General features: G+C 36.7%; 1 pseudogene; it reads right to left on the reverse strand.

The window, feature by feature from the left end:
* Positions 1-4,167: 4,167 nt before the first annotated feature.
* Positions 4,168-6,088, reverse strand: LOC150002818 (60 kDa heat shock protein, mitochondrial pseudogene; annotated as a pseudogene).
* Between the last annotated feature and the right edge of the window lie 8,112 nt (positions 6,089-14,200).

Raw genomic sequence — 14,200 nt, forward strand, 5'->3', positions numbered from 1 at the left:
TCAAAATGTATTAAGAATTTCAAGACAATGACATGAGTGAATTAAACCAAGCACAGAGCCATGCGTTGCATGTCCATGGAGTTGGTCCTGCTGCTCCCCCTCTCCACTGTATTAGTCAGCAGTCCCTTTCTGCCCCAGGGCTGCTCTTACTCTGTGGCACTCATACACAGGCAATCTGGAAAACTGACTGAATTACAACTCATGAGGCAAACCTGGGGCAAGGGAGAATGGGAGCCAGTGAATAAATGCCGCCATCCTCTGTCACTCAAGTGGACAATTCAAAGGTGTATTCTACATGGCTCCTCAGGGAGTCCAGTAGGATCCAGATTTAGCTATCTACAGTGGTAAATATGCTGATAATTAACCCATGAATCAGCTTTCTTCCTTTCCTTCACCCACACACAAGTATGTCTCAGACTCTGCTCTTGGGCTTAAACAAAGGCACACTATTGGTAAAGCACTTTATAAAGACCCGGCTCATCAAAGCTCCCCAACCTACCTTTCTGAGTTGCAAGACAGGGTTCACTGGACCAGAAAATAGAAATGAGAATCAAATTCTGACCACAGTCCAGGAGAAGAAAAGAAAGAGAACATTATGCTCATTCCATCCTTTCATCTTCTCAGTTCACTCTTCTCCCCAACCATCTACACCATATACTCATATTTCTTTAAAACATATCTGTTCACTCTTTGGTACAAAATTCTAGAAATTCTATTTATTGATGTCCTGTTTTCCCTGACATTCATTTGGCCTTTATCTTGTAATAATCTCACCAAGAGAGAAAACATGATCATGACTCAGGCACTAAATGAGGAAGGAGAGCAACATTCACTATTTTACCAATAATATAATAAACTAATTTAAAAGAAGTAAAGCACTCTCAAGGATAAAAGACAACTAAATTCTTTGCTAGCTCAAAACCATATCTGATAACTATAAAAATTATATATTTTACTTGCTTTATATTATATATTACAGTATGGCACTTAGCTCTCCCAAATAGTATCCTTTCTTTCATATCTGTTATTCATCAGCCCAGTTATTCAATAACCTCTCTAAGGAGCCATATCAGAGCAGGAAAAGTATACAAAACAGTAAAATAACCTTGGCTGACCTTCTCTTCTTAGTTCTGCTACCTACTAGAAGCCGACCATTAGGCAAATTTCAGTAAAAATTCAATAATTCAACAGGGTCCATATTGATACTATACCAGTACTGATATTATACCAGTATCAGTATTAGATTTTTGTATACTACTGAGTTAATATGTCTAATACCATAGATACCAAAATATATCTCAGTTTTTATCATTATATATGAAATATAATACTTTAATATATTATTATAAAAGCATAGTACTCTAAGTGCCTAACATAAGAGTATATTCTGGAAACCACTGAAGACAATGGACTATAAATACACTTGTAATTCAATACATACCTATAAATATGATAAATAGCATAAATATTAGTTTGATTTTTTTCAGTGTACATAATAGTATATTAGTATATAAGATAATATATTTCAGGATATTAGTATGCAAAGTTTCTTTATTTAAATATATTCATATAAACTTTTAAAAAATTATTCTATAACCTAAACTATACTTTCTTTTTTCACCAAAATTATAACATACTATTTCGAGTAAATGTAACTTAAATAAACATATTCACATATTTATTCATACAGTAAATATTTCTTGAAGACTACTTTGTGCCTGAAGGTAAAATAATACATAAAAGAGAGATGCATTCCACCCTTCAGGAATTTATAGTATAGTCAGGAAAACACACAAGTAACAGACAATCAGAATACAAAGCAATATATTTGGTAAGAATGTGCAGAAAATGATGGGAAAGTCCAATCTGCTTTAGCAGTGCCTGAGAGGAGCACTTATTCCCATCCTTGAGGGGTCAGGAAAGCTTCCAGGAAAATATATTAAGGTAAGACTTGTAAAATGAGGAGTAGGGACAATGCAGAGATAGAGAAGATTTAAGACAGAGAAACTATATGCTCAAAGACCTAGAAGCAAGAAAGCAAGTTATATTCTTTAAGGAACACCTATTTCAAGGTTTCATATGGCCATATTATCCAAAGATTTTAAATGCTTTGTATTCCATAATGTGAATACAATTTACTTTACATAAATTAACTCAAACTTTCCTTCCTGCTTTGACTGCTGCACTGATGAGATAGATGCACCATTGATGCCACTGATGCCAATAATGCAGTGATGCATTAATTCCACTAATGCATTGATACCACTAATGCTCTTATGCCATGGGTACATTGATGCCTTGATGCCACTAATGCAGTTCCTCAGTGATCTTCAACCAGTTGTCACCAAAAGAAACTCTTTCCTTTCTTCTTTGACAGCCTCATAATAATTGTTTAACTGTTACTTAAAGAAGTTCTATGCTTTCTTTTATACAAGCTATTAACTATAATTCATATGCCTTAACTATAGGCAGATGAGTTACTTCAGAAACATAATTCATCAGATTTTAAAATCATTTATTTAATGCCAAATTTATTTACTCCTGGGCTTTCACCCCTCTTCCTCATTCATATCTTATGGATTTGTGGATAATAGTCTTAATTATTTTTTTCATCAATACTTCTTAGACAATAATGAAAATTGATCATTTGTCTCAGTGTAGTATATTTCAGATATTACTGTAATACCAAGTTTAATTCCTTCCTTGTATATGATTTTATTATTTTCAGTTTGAAGTATTGTCAGAAAATCTTGCTGCTTTCATTCTATCAATTTACCACTGAAATCCATAACCACAGAATTATCTAGCTTATTTTCAAATTAAAAATTTAAAAAAAAAACTATTTTAGGCTAAAACCTAAACCACACAGATCTATACACTGCAGAATGACACATTTTTCAGTTTTTACTTTATTTAACTTCTCCAAGCCTTGATTTTGGTTCCTTCATCTGTCAAATGAAGAGGGTGTAGTGTTCAAAAAGAAAAGCTCACTGTTTCAGATAGGTAAGGACAGAACACAAAACAAAGTCCAAATCCAATCATAATTTTTAATTAAACAAATGAATTTCCAAAACTAAATGCAAATGCAGATTGTTAAAGAAATTAAGTTTCTCAGAAGAAAGGACTTTATTTTTCTAGATAGCTGCCAATTTTTCAGCACTCAAATGACTCTGTTCATTATACCATAATGAAAGGTTCTGACATGGACCCACAGCAGTTTTGATGATTAAACCAACCAGAAACAGGGTCTTAATATAGCATGCTGTTATACAAATTTCCTTTTAATGATTTCTCAACCCTAACAGATGCAGCCATGGGAAAAACATTCTTAATTTCCCTATATATAGTCAAAACTAAATTTCTACTATCTTTCTCAAAAGTAAGCAGTGATAAGCATACATAATAGAATTAACTCAGAAAAAAGTTACAATATATCAAGTTCATTAATTTATAAAGAATTTTCAAAAAAATGATAAGGAAAAGACCAACAAACTAGTTTACTGTAAAAAAACAAAAACAAAAAAGACAGAATTAATTATATGATGTACAACTTCACTCAAGAGAAATGCAAATTAGAACACTCAGCCACCATTTCTCAACTATTAGACAATGACCAAAACCTTGAACTACATACTGTGTTTGTAAGTGTATGGAGAAATAGACAGTATCATATTGCTAATGCGGATGTGAATTGGTTCAACCTCTGCAAAGTGCAATTTGCAATATATATGTGAGGTAAGCTACTCTTAAACATGGAGAACTCCCTTTCTAGGAATTTATCCTATACATATATCCAAACAAGTACAAAATGATATCTGTACAAGATACTTTACTGCAGCACTATTTGATGTAGCAAAGACTGGATACAATCTATATGTCCAGCACTAGATGATTGGTTGAATAAAGTATTCTTTTTTTTTTTAACTTTAAACAAATTTTTATTACACAAAGGTCACATAATTGGATATTTCTCTGCTCTGTACACAGTTATTCTTACTCTCCACAGAAAGGCTGCTTAACTTCTCATCAGGTGATGGCAAGCACTAAAATCCTGATTTTAACAGAATAGTAGTAAAAATACCTCAATGATTTAAGTTGAAAGCAGTATATTGGTACATGGCTCTTGCACTTAGTTATCAGGAATGTACAAGTGTATCTTTATTCAAAAATACAAAATAAATTATCTGTAGGCATGGACAATGGCAGCAGTAAACCATTTTATGTTTGTCAACTGAAACCAGTAACTGATGGTTATAGTGATTTTCTTAAACACCAGCCAGCCTTTTCTTCAGTCATGTCCTTCAACTGACTTCTCTGAAGTTCTAGGTAAGGAGCACCACCTTGAGCTTCCTCTGACAGTTCTCACTAATGATGGTAAAGCACTGTTCCAGGATTAGAACATACCACCACCTCCCATTCCACCCATCCCAGCCATCCCAGGGTCTTTCTCTTCTTTAGGAATTTCTGTGACTACAACTTCTGCTGTTGTTAACAGAGAGGCCACTCCAGCAGCATCCAATAATGCAGTTCTTACAACCTTAGTTGGATCAATGATTCCTTTTCTACCATGTTCACAAAATCTCCAAGCATAGCATCATAACCAACTTCTGAGGAACTTTGCATAATTTTCTCAACTATCAACAATCCCTCAACACCTGCATTCTTAGCAACAGTCACTGCAGGAATTCTGAGTGCTTTCTTAATAATTTCTATACCAATTTCTTGATCTTCATTAGCTGGACTTAATGAGTCCAAAGCTGGAATGAACCAAAGCAGGGCACAGCCCCCTCCCAGAACAATGCCTTCCTCAACAGCAGCTCGTGTAGCATTGAGGGCATCTGTTACTCTGTCTTTCTTTTCATTCACTTCAACGTCACTTGTCCCACCAAACTTCAGCACAGCTACTCCATCTGAGAGTTTTGCTAGACGTTCGTTTAGTTTTTCCTTTTCATATTCACTAGTTGAGATATCTAACTGCTCAATGATTTCTTGAATACGTTTTTCAATTTGAGCCTTGTCACCTTTTCCTTTCAAGAGCATGGCATCATCTTTGGTCACAATGACCTCTCCAACTTTTCCTAAGTCATGAGGCTGAACATCTTCAAGATTTAGTCAATCCTTCTTCTCCAAACACTGCACCACCAGTAGCAATAGCCATGTCTTTAAGCTGGTTCTTTCTGTTGTCACCAAAACCTGGAGCTTTGACAGCTACAACCTGAAGACCAACTTTTAGCCTATTCAAAACAAATGTACTTAAAGCTTCTCCATCAACATCTTCAGCAATTATGACCAAGGGCTTGCGGTGAGAACTGGCAATTTCAAGAGCAGGTAGAATGGACTGAATACTAGAAATTTTCTTTTCGCTTAATAGAACACAGGCATCTTGGAATTCACATTTCTGACCTTTTGCTGTATTAATAAAGTATGGAGAAATATAACCCCGGTCAAATTTCATGCCTTCAATAATTTCTAATTCATCATTCAGTGTTTTCCCATCCTTTACTGTGATGACGCCCTTTCTTCCAACCTTTTTCATTGCATCAGAAATTATGTTGCCATTTCTTTGTCTCCATTTGCAGAAATTGTAGCAACCTGAGCTATTTCTTCAGGGGTTGTCACAGGTTTAGACTGCTTCTTAAGTTCAGAAATTACAGCATCGACAGCTAACATCACACCTCTCCTGATTTCCACTGGATTAGCACCTTTACTAATCTTCTCAAAGCCTCCTTTGGCAATAGAGCGCGCCAGGACAGTAGCAGTGGTGGTGCCATCACCAACCTCTTCATTTGTATTATTGGCAACATCCTGAACAAGTTTAACGCCAATATTTTTATATCCATCTTTTAAGTCAATGGGCTTTGCAACAGTCATACCATATTTTGTTACTTTGGAACTTCCCCAGCTCTGTTCTTCCCTTTGGCCTCATAGTAATGGCTACAGCATCAGCTAAAAGGTCTACACCTTGAAGCATTAAGGCTCGGGCATCTGCACCAAATTTTACATCTTTGGCATAAGCCCAAGTGAGATGAGGAGCCAGTGCCTTGGACACTGGCCGAATCTTTCGAAGGACTTTGTGTAATCAAAGCATTTCTGCGAGGCAGAGGCGGGGCATGAGAGCGGCGAGGTAGGCCATCAGCGGCGAGTAAGGGACAGAGTGCAGAGAGCACTGAATAAATTATTCTATAGTCATTCAAAGAAACATTCTGCAGCCATAAAAATTAATGAGGATTCTCTTTTTGTAACTATGAAATTATTTCAAATGTATTTTAAAAAACACAAGATATAAAATCATGTGATGAAAATGATACTATTTGTATGTAAGGAGAGGAGGAGTATATATATGTATATATGCTTAAAATACTTCTGGGAGTCATCGTCGGCAGCCGTCCGTCTCGAGAGATGATGGTGTAGCTTCTTAAGAGTCTATCTGCACCGCCGAGAATGGCTGTGCAGTCCGACTCGGGAGTGACACGGTATCTGTCTCCTCCCGTGTTGAATCGACATCTTGCGATGACGCTGGAGTGTCCTCTCCAGTGAAGCTGAAGCGTCAGAGCCTGGGCAGGGTGATATGGAGGGTCTGCTGTTGCCCATGCAGCAGACCCCCCCCCCTCTTCGCAGCTGAAGGATCCAAGGGAAAGACGGAGTCAATACAGCTTGGCTTCAGGTGCGCCGCAGGAGTTGCCGGTGTTGACTACAACGTCAAACCGCCTTAGGGACTCCGGCTCCGGATTTTCTGTCAGGGTTTACTCCCTTAGCCTTTCCCCTGAAGAGGTATGCCGCAAGGCAGCGGAGGTTTTTTGGAGTCAGAGTTTTCCTTCTCTGATGTGCCCTGACTGGAAGATCGAACCAGCGACACTTAGCTCGCAGGCCAACGCTCAATCCACTGAGCCAAACCAGCCAGGGGAACTTCTGGGAGTATATTTAGAAAATTGATAGCATCATTTCCTTCCAAAGAGAAAAACTGGATGACTGAGGAATGGGATGAAAGGGAGATATTCACTAAAGCCCTCTTGTAATTGTTGATTTTCTGAGTCATATAGATGTATTTTCTACACAAAAAATAAAATTTAGATTAAAAAGAAAAAGACACCCTAGGCTGAGCATTGGGAGCTCTGATGACTTGTTCTCTCTCAGCCTCTGTGGTCTTAAATAATTTCCTTTACAGTGACTCTTCCCTTCAAAAAGTAAGGAAGTTAGTGTCAAGCCTCTAAGGGCACCTCCAATTGCACAGTTTTATCCATGTGTACAAAATCATAGCCTCGAGGAAAAAATAGAATAATACTTTTATGCATTTCACATATAAAGCTTAATGGTGGCTCTGTCCAAAAGAGTTGTGTTTCATTTTTTTTTTTTAATCATATAGGAAAAACCCAGGGTTTATGCAAATAGTTCCGCTCTCTTCCTATAAACACATGATACCAATGTGGTCTTTTTAATGATTTTTTATTTTTCAAATACACTTGACATATAATATTATATTAGTTTCAGGTGTACACCCAGGTGATTAGACATTATATAACCTTTTAAGTGAATATCCAAATAAATCTCATGCCAATCTGACATGATACATTATTAGAGTGTTATTGACTATATTTCCTATACTATACTTTACATTATATGACTATTCTGTAACAACCAGTTGATATTTCTTAATCCCTTCAACTTTTTTTCTCATCCTCCCAACCCCACTCCCACCTGGCAACCATCAAAATATTTTCTGTATCTATGAACCTGTTTCTGTTCTGTTTGTCCATTTGTTTTTTAGATTCAGTTGTTGATAGGTATGTATTTGCCATTTTATAGTTCACTTTTTTAATCTTTTTTTCTTCTTGTTGTTGTTCTTAAAGAAGACTCTTTGACATTTCATTTAATACTGGTTTGATGGTGATGAACTCCTTTAGCTTTTTCTTGTCTGGGAAGCACTTTATCTGCCCTTTGATTCTAAGTGATAACTTTGCTGGGTAGAGTAATCTTGGTTGTAGGTCCTTGCTTATTATCACTTTGAATATTTCTTGCCAATCCTGTCTGGCCTGCAAAGTTTCTGTTGAGAAAGCATTTGATAGTCTTATGGGAGCTCCTTTGTAGGTAATTAACTGCTTTTCTCTTGCTGCTTTTAAGATTCTTTGTATTTAACCTTTGGCATCTTAATTATGATGTGTCTTCGAATAGGCACCTTTGGGTTATTCTTGTTTAAAACTCACTGTGCTTCCTGGAGTTGTATGTCTATTTCCTCCACCAGGTTAGGGAAGTTTTTTTATTATTTTTTCAAATAGGTTTTCAATTTCTTGCTCTCTCTTTTTTCCTTCTGGCACCCCCATGATGCAAATGTTAGAACATTTGACATTGTCCCAGAATATCTTCGTTCTATCTTAATTTTCTGAGTTCTTTTCTTTCTTTTTGTAGTTCTTATTAGGTGTTTTTCACTTCCTTACTTTCCAAATCACTTATTTTATCTTGGCTTAAACTTCTCTCCTGTCAATTCCCTGTAAATTAGTCTTCGTTTCAGTCAGTGTATTCTTCATAACTGACTGGTTCTTTTTTACAGTTTCTATGTCCTTTTTTTAAGCTGTTGAAGTTCTCACTAAGTTCCTTGAAGTTCTCACTAAGTTCCTTAAGCATCCTTACAACCATTGCTTTGAACTCTGTTTCTGGTAGTTTGCTTGCCTCCGTTTCATTTAGTTATTTGTCTGGAGATTTTTCCTGTTCTCCCATTTTGGACCTATTTCTTTGTCTCCACATTTTCGCTGCTACCTTATGTTTGTTTCTATATATTAGGTAGAGCAGCTACGTCTCCATACTTGCTAGAGTGGACTTGCATAGTTGATGTGTTCTGTGAGGTCAAGTGGCACAGCCTCCTCATTCACCTGAGCTGGAAACTCTAGGTGCACCCTGTGTGAGCTGTGTGCACTGTCCTGTTGTAGTTGAGCCTTGATTGCTGTTTGTATCACTGGGAGGTAATGACTGCCAGACCAATCAGCTGCAAGACCAGGCTATAACTACAGCAGAGAAGCTGCTGTGCAGGAGCCAACCCTACATATTAGGACTTGCTTAAGTGGGACTTTGGTGCTCACTGAATCCACCCCTTGAGTGTGCCATTCATGGAGGTGGTAGGGTTGTAGTTCAGGGTGTTCTGAGGCTGTCCACCAGGTACACTGGTTCTGGGCCCTCCATGGAGGCGCAAGGTCAGCCCCCACCTGTGCCTTGCCTGGGACCACCTGACATGAGCTACAGAGTGATCTGAAGATGGTTGCTACTGGCACTGGTCTTGGAGCTTCCCAGGAGAAGCCAAGCTGCAAACCAATGCCAGTTGCCACTAGTGCTGGGCCTGGGGCCACTTAGCAAGAAGTATGGGGTATGCAGAGGCCAGATGCTGCTTGTTTGAAAGATTTCAGGAAACTCTGACGCATATGGTAAAGAGGCCATTTATATGGAAAACCCACTGGAAACAGCTTGGGTGGGCCTGCAAGTTGGTTGGGGTAGGGTCTCAGGGAATGAGGGGGTAGACAAACAGTGTGAGAAGGTTGATGGAGTATGTGTGGGGATGTGGGTCTCAGAAAAGGAAGAATGGCCTCAGCCAGCACTTTTGTCTGGCAGAAAGCTGCTGCCCCTGGTGCTAGACAATTCGGTCCTCCCCATATGTGCCTGGTTCCTTTCAAACTGCTGCCCTATGGCTGGAGCTCAGAGGAAATTAGTCCAACTAAGTCAGGTGTGGGCCCTTAAGAGGAACTTCCTGGGACTCCAGAAGCCCCCTCTCTCATTTAGCCACAATTCCAACTGGATTTTATAGCCAGAAGTTATGGGAACTTCTCTTCCTGGCACTGGAACCCTGGGCTGGAAGGTCTAGTGTGGGGTTGAGACCTCTCACACTTCAGGGGGGACCTCTGCAGGCAAGCTATCCCTCCTGATTTTTATCTACTACATATGGATATGAGACCAACCCATTCTGAATCTCAATCCCTCCTACCAGTCTAGATATGACTTCTTTAAATCCCTAGTTATAGGGCTTCCATTCAACTAGATTTCTTGTGGTTCTGAATGATGGTCATTCTGTAGTTTAGTTTAAATTGTATGTGGCTTTGGGAGTATTAGATTACTGCATTTACCTACACTGCCATCTTGACTGGAAGCCATCTTGACTGAAAGTCAACGTGGTCTTCATGGAAATTGAATACATGCACACAGAGCCCCTATAACTACATGCTAAGCAAGTAGATGCCTTTCATTTTCCAATTCACGATTCCTGAAGATAGGTGGTTCTCACTTTTTAACACAGCTCAATTAAAGAATGCTTAAGACTCTAATACTCACCCATCTTACCCATCCTCACTATAGTGTACACCTGCTTCATCCATTATAGAAATAAGCTGATCTATATGTGTGCAGATATAAAACTTAGTAGTGCATATACAACCTCATGTTTGGCATACAGAACTATGTATATATTATTATATATAATACATATATTAGGTGTATATAATAACATATATAACATATGTATCTTAGGGTAATAATTTACCTTAAAGTCTACTTACGATGAAAAGTAAGGGCCAAATATACAGTTGTTGCAAAAATATGCAGCACTCTACACTGTAAGGTTAACCAAACAACTCACTATATTCTACCATTAATTTATAATTATAAAGTAAAAAAGCACTAACTAAAAATAATACCATACTCAAGAAAACAAGTAGGATATAGAGATAACTGTTTCTCCTAGATATTGTGGGAATTGCAACTATCTACAGGGGAACAAGTGCAATAGGGGTTTTGTCAACTTGCCAAGAACTACGTAGTAGCCAGATTCTTTATTCACAAATATTCTGCATTAGAGTTCTATAATTAATTAATTAATTTTCCTTTATGCAGCCAAAATTTAGTCAGCTTTAGTAATTCATTTAATAGATTATTGGTAACTAGCCATTAGTTAAAACCAAGAAACGAAAGTCTACAGAACATCATTTGCCTCTATTTTCCTCGTCTGTAAAATAATAACAATATTTATTCCTACTTCAGGATTATTCTGAGGATCCAGTAGTCTTAATAAAAGCTTGTAACTTTATTTTATAAACTGTGACGGCATTGATATATTTTGCAAATGTAAATTATTACTATTAAACCCTCAGATGGCCTGACTGCAATGTCTATATTCAGCTACAGACAAATAACTGTTGAATTGTTAAAGGTCTCAAAGGATCCTTTGTAAAACTGAGGAATTTTGACAAATGTTAATGCTTAATTTGAGTAATTGAAATTAAAGTCATGTATAAAATATTAATTTAGCTCTAGCTGGCATGGCTCAGTGGATTGAGTTCTGGCCTGCAAGTCAAAAGTCACTAGTTTGATTCCCAGTCAGGGCACATGCTTGGGTTGCAGGCCAGGTCTCCAATTGGGGGTGTACTAGAGGCAACCAGTTGATGTATCTCTTGCACATCAATATTTCTCTCCCTCTCTTTCGCCATCCCTTACCCTCTCTCTAAAATAAGTAAACAAAATCTTTAAAAATAGTTTTTAAAAATATTAATTAGAAAATTACATATTGAGGATGAACTGATTTGTATAATATGCATATTTTTGGTCAATATAAACAAATTTCCTGGTAAGTGTAGTTTGCTGGTATACTCAATCTCTAGTTTCTGATAAACAACAGTTGAGGAATCAAAAGAGCCACATTTTCACATTCTCCACTTAAGAAATATGCCCTGTAAATATTTAATAACACATTCTGCTTTTTTTGAAATTATTATATTAGTATACACAAATTTACCTTCAGGATCTGTTTTAATTACAAATGTTTCATGCATAAAACATGTGGCATCATTTCAATATGTTCATTATCCTTTCCCCCATTCTTCAATTCACAAGGCAAATTTAATTGTGGTATATTCATCAAGTCTTAGTCTTAGGACTTTTGCAGATATTAGTTTAGCTGAAATTGTAGAAAATAGTCCTCTGGCAGGTTACCCCTGATTTGGTTCCAATAGAGAGGACAGTTCCAATCAATGTACTGGAAATCACCTAAGCACCAAAGCCACATTAAATCTAGGCACCATCCCACAGTGCTCTGATTATGGAAAGAGATCCTCATATTTTAGTGATAATATTAGCAGCCACAATTCTTTCTCAAATGAAACCCCAAGCAGTCATGCAGATTAGCACTTGTTTAACATTTTAAAACTTAGTTTTTAATCAGGCTTCAGAGACAATGATTGCAGCTTCCCTGCTCAATTATTCTACCTACTTCACTAGGGTAACATGAAGCTTAATTAGACTTATATTGAGGTTATTTGCTCCTCTGAAGTTTAAGTTTCCGTGAATGTTGAATCATTAAATAATTGCAGCAGAAACGTTTAAAAAATCATCTCCCCAAATCAAAAGAGATTTGAGAAATCCCAGGCTATCTGAAGCTGGAGGAATTGAAATGTAATTAGTTGGCAGATACTCTAATATTTATTTGAGATGATGGGCCAGAAGTTGATTCTGGGATGAGGAGCCAAAATAAAAAGCCACAGAGAGTGAAGATAAAGAGGCAATTTGTCTTTTAAAAGAAGCTAGAAACTTCAGGAGGAAAAAAAAGTAAGAAGTTACTAGAATTGGGTGATGGTGTTAAACACTGAGGGCATCTTAGGTGATTTTTTATAATAAGGGTTAGGTGCCCTGAGGAGAGCAGGTCTAACGGAATTGGCATTCAAGTGGCTGAAATGAAAGCAATTTTGACCAGCCACCAAAAATGGTTTTGAGACCCAGACAAAAAATTAAAAAACCTTTCTTTCCCAATAAGGAAAGATGAGAGCAGAGAGAAATAGCTGTCCTTATGCTCGAGCACTTGTTTTGTATCCTTTTTCCCACTAAGACACATATGACAAACCATGGTTCCATTTAAGACACATCCTGAGAAGCACAAAAAACCTAGTAGGCTCGACATATGCAATTTTTCACCACATTTCATCTTTCTCTCTTCAACTTTAGAACTGTAATGTGGGACTATATCATCTATATGGGATAAGCATTCTAAATGCTTAGGAAAAGTTAATTATTCATTAGTTGGAATGTACCTCACAAATGACTAAGACACATTGATTAGATTGTTACCACACTTAAGCAGAGTTAAGACAAATTAGGAAATTTCCTAGAGAGGGCCAAAATATCTGTCCATTTGTCAATAAGCTCATGAGAGCAAAGACTACTGGAGGTTAAAAGAATTCAGTATTCTCCAAAGACCCTCTGGATTTGAGACCTGTCACTCACTACCAGTTTTTCATGCTGGGAGTCAAGATATCTATACTGAATTCAAAATAAACAAAATCCAATCCAAATTTTTAAAATTAAAATCTACGCATTTTAAATTGGGGAAACTTTCACAAACAAACTCACCCTCATGCACACACCAAATATAGAAAATTTTCTAAACAATGCTCTATGAAGGCTAGAGTGTGAAAAAAAGAATTTAATTTTTATTTGGGTCTAGTAAAAAATGTAAGTCTTTCCAATTTTACATCTTTTAGGAAACTTACTTTGTACATATCTCCTTTTTCTGAGATGCAGTACTTATCATAGTTACTATTCAGACTGGCATTAAATCACATACTTCCTGCAAGTTTATTTAACTTTTTTGTCTTGTCTTATCTCTCCAGTTAGATTGCAAATTCCAGATGATCACAATACTACCCAACTCAGCCCTTTGGGAAATACCAGGCACCAAGAAACTATTCTGTTACATTCTTACATGATTAATTAATTGTGCAAATTTAATAAATTCCTACATTTCTCCAACATTATTTTCTTGCCATCTATTATTGTCTGTGTATCTATTTAAATATTATTACAATTAAAGTAAAACAAAACAAATATGTATGTGTGTATATGTAACACCTAAAGGCAACTGGCAGATGTTATAAACTGGGAATTAAGAAAAATATGTCTGCCTTTAATCAGATATAGCACCAAAAACTAAACATACTTTTAATCTTGGGCAGCAACTTCTTTTAGCATGGGAATGTTGATGAGCTCTTAGGATAAGGAAACCAAAATACAACTCTGAAAATAAAGAATCTCTTTGTTTACATATATTAAACCCCTAATCACAAAATTTGTGTTTAATATATCATTCTAATGATTTTCTTTTGAATCAACTTTATTATTGAAAGTTATCTTCTTCTAGTATTACATCCTCAATGGAAGCTCTTAAGGGAAAATATAAACC

This window comes from Furipterus horrens, unplaced genomic scaffold, assembly GCF_987537825.1.
Source record: "Furipterus horrens unplaced genomic scaffold, mFurHor1.1.pri manual_scaffold_8, whole genome shotgun sequence".
NCBI classification, from domain to species: Eukaryota; Metazoa; Chordata; class Mammalia; order Chiroptera; family Furipteridae; genus Furipterus; species Furipterus horrens.